The following is a 3,443-nucleotide window of genomic DNA, read 5'->3' as shown; positions in this document are numbered from 1 at the left end:
TCTCCCAAGAAGATATACAAATGGTCAACAATCATATGAAAAGATGCTCAACGTCACTATTAGGGAAATGCAAATCAAAACCACAATGAAATACCATCTCACACCGGTTAGAATAGCTATTATCAACAGGAAAAGTAATAAGTGTTGGAGAGGATGTGAAGATAAAAGAACCCTCATACACTGCTGGTGGGACTGCAAATTGGTACAGCCACTATGGAAAACAATATGGAGGTTCTTCAAAAAACTAAGAATTGTGTCTACGGCCATGCTACCCTGAACAAGCCCAATCCTGTCTGATCTCGGAAGGTAAGCAAGGTTGGGCCTAGGTAGTACTTGGATGGGAGACCACCTTGGAAGACCAGGTGCTGTAGGCATAAAAAATTAAAAAATAAGAGATTGTAAGCTGACAAGGTCCTTGCAATCTGTGAGGTCAACCAAGAGTTGCCTTGCCTAAAAAATAATAAACAAACAAACAAAACTAAAAATTGATCTATCATATTATCTAGAAATTTCTCTACTGGATATTTTCTCCAAAGACTTGAAAACTCTTATCTGAAAAGACATTTGCACACCAATGACCATAGCAGCTTTATTCACAGTTGCCAGGATATGGAAACAACCAACCGAGTGTCCTACAATAGATGATTGGTTAAAGAAGCTGTGGTATATATACAATGGAATATTACTCAGCCATAAGAAGAGATGAAATATATCCATTTTTGACAACATAAATGGTCCTTGAGATAAACATGCTAAGGGGAATAAGCCAGACAGAAAAAGGTAAAATCCACATGATATCACTTATTTGTGGGGTAAGAACCTGAAAGTAACAAACAAACAGGACAAACAAAGAGAGACTCATGGACAAGGACAATAAACTAGTGGTTACCAGAGGGTAGGGGATAGGGAGTATGTGACGGGGTAAAAGGAGTCAAATATGTGGTGACAAAAAGAAATCTAATTATTGGTGGTGAACATAGAATGCTATATATATGCCTTACTGTTGAATTGTACATTTGAAATGTAATGGATTTCAATAACCAATGTCATTATAATTAAATAAATGGATAAAAAGATAAATGGTTTTCCATGAGAAAGAAAAAGTAAATTAAATAGTCACTGAAACAAGAGTGAAAGGACCCAAGTTATCCCACTTCTGTGTATTTGAAGAACCCCAGAACACTACTTTGAAAGGACATGTGAATTCATGTATTCATTGCAGCATTATTTATAGTAGGAAAGATATGGAGACATCCTAGGTGTCTATGAGTGGATGAATAGATAACAAAGATGTGGTATATATACGCAATGGAATATTATTGAGCCATAAAAAAGAATGAAATCTTGCTATCTGCAGCAATCTGTATGGGCCCACAGTGTATTATGCTGGGTGGAGTAAATCAGAGAAAGACAAATGTCATATGTATAATCTAGATAGTACAACAGAAACAAGGTCATAGCTACAGAGAGCATTTTGATGGTCATCCAAAGGGAGAGGAGATTTGATGGTTGTGAAGGGGAGAGAGATTAAGAGGTACAAATTTGTAGTTACAAAAAAGTCATGGAGATGTAGAATTTATCAGGGGGAATACAGTGAGTAGTATTGTAATAACTATGTATGGTGTCAGTTGGGTAATGATTGGGTTGATCACTTCATAAGTTATATTAATGTCTAATCACTGTGTTGTACACCTGAAACTAATATATTGTATGTCAAATATAATTGAAAAAAAAAGTAATTATTGATAGGTACATAGTTATTGCTATTTCATTATTTGTACTTATGGGGGTTTTCCCCCTTCTTTTTACAGAAGTCCCTTAACATTTCTTGTAATTATGGCTTATTGCTGATGAATTTATTTAGCTTTTTCTTGGATGGAAATCTGTTTGTTTCTTGTCAATTTCATTTGATAGCTTTGCTAGGTAGAATAGTCTTGGTTGTAGGTTCTTGTTTTTTCATTACTTTGAATATTTTGTGCCAATTCTCTCTGGCCTGCAAAGTTTCTTTTGAAAAATCAGCTGACATTTTTATGGGCATACCCTTTAAAGTAACTAACTGCCTTTCTCTTGCTGCTTTTAACCTTTGTCTTTAACCTTTGGCATTTTAACGATGATATGTCTTAGTGTCGGTCTATTTGAGTTCTTCTTGTTTGTGATTCTGTGCTTCCTGGGCTTATATGTCTATTTACTTCTCTAGGTTAGGGAAGTTTTCTGTTATTATTTCTTCAAATAGTTTCTCAATCCCTTGCTCTCTCTCTTCTCCTCCTGGTACCCTTATGATGCAGATGTTGTTATGTTTGATGTTGTCCCAGAAGTCTCTTAAACTTTACTCATTTTTTTTGATTCTTTTTTTCTCTTGCTGTTCCTACTGGATATTTTCTGCTACCTTGTTTTATAACTGACCAATTCGATCCTCTAATCTGCTGTTGATTCCTTTTAGTGTATTCTTCATTTCAGTTATCGTATTCCTCATTCTCCCTGGTTATTTTTTATGGCTTGTCTATCCTTTTTTATGCTATCTCTCTGCTGAAGTCTTCACTGAGATCATCTATTCTCCCCTTAAGTTTATTGAGCATCCTTATAAGTGTTTCAAACTGTCTCTAGTAGGTTGATTGCCTCTATTATGTTTAATTTTTATTTCCTGGAGGTTTTTGTTGTTTCATTTGGAGCATTTTTTTTTCTCATTTCAGTTGCCTCTCTGTGTTTGCTTCTATGTATTAGGAAGAAGTAATAGTGAAGCATAATTAGTTAACTTGTTACGTGTGTATATCATCTGCTTCTAACCAGAGTGTAATAAAGTATAAGAAAAAACTGTTGCCTGACGCCTCAGACGGTGATTTCTACCTCTTAGGCCTATATTTGCTGTCCGATTAAGTAAAATCATCCTCTTCTCACTTTCGTCACCTGAGTTTGACGAAGTTGCAGCACTAATTTTGCCACATGTGGATAATCGTTCCATGTTCTCCATTTCATTCCAAATAAACTTTGCTCAAAATATTCTTGCTTGAGAATTTTTTACCTGAAAAATAAATCTACAGACCCTGGTTCTTCCTGACTGACACATTTGATAATTTTATGTGTTGAGACTTTGCTCTTTGACCTCGTTTCTGTGTGTGTGTGTGTGTGTGTGTGTGTGTGTGTGTGTGAAAATGGTTTGTAATTCTACTAAGAATTTGTTGTGATGTCCATCGTTACTCTAAGATTTATCCGCTGACTGTATTAGAAAAGATTGTATGCTTTATGGGGATGCGGACCAAGTCTTGTTGCTCTTAGCTATTCCTGGTGCTCGCACACCATCTGATGCACAGTAGGCTCCAAATATCTATTCATTGAAAGAGGGAGCTCTTGGAATTTATTTTGCAGTTCATGGACTCATATCTGACTTTCTTCTCTAAACAAGAGATGCAATAGCATGTCAGAAAACCAACTTCCACTCTAAGTCC

General features: G+C 35.8%; 1 pseudogene; it reads left to right on the top strand.

Moving 5' to 3' along the window:
* The first annotated feature begins 255 nt into the window (after positions 1 to 255).
* LOC111738651 lies at positions 256 to 374 on the top strand (annotated as a pseudogene).
* The last annotated feature ends 3,069 nt before the right edge of the window (positions 375 to 3,443 follow it).

This window comes from Pteropus vampyrus, unplaced genomic scaffold, assembly GCF_000151845.1.
Source record: "Pteropus vampyrus isolate Shadow unplaced genomic scaffold, Pvam_2.0 Scaffold41, whole genome shotgun sequence".
NCBI classification, from domain to species: domain Eukaryota; kingdom Metazoa; phylum Chordata; class Mammalia; order Chiroptera; family Pteropodidae; genus Pteropus; species Pteropus vampyrus.
Note: the sequence above shows the minus strand (reverse complement) of the source record. Positions and strands in the feature narration are given on the sequence as shown.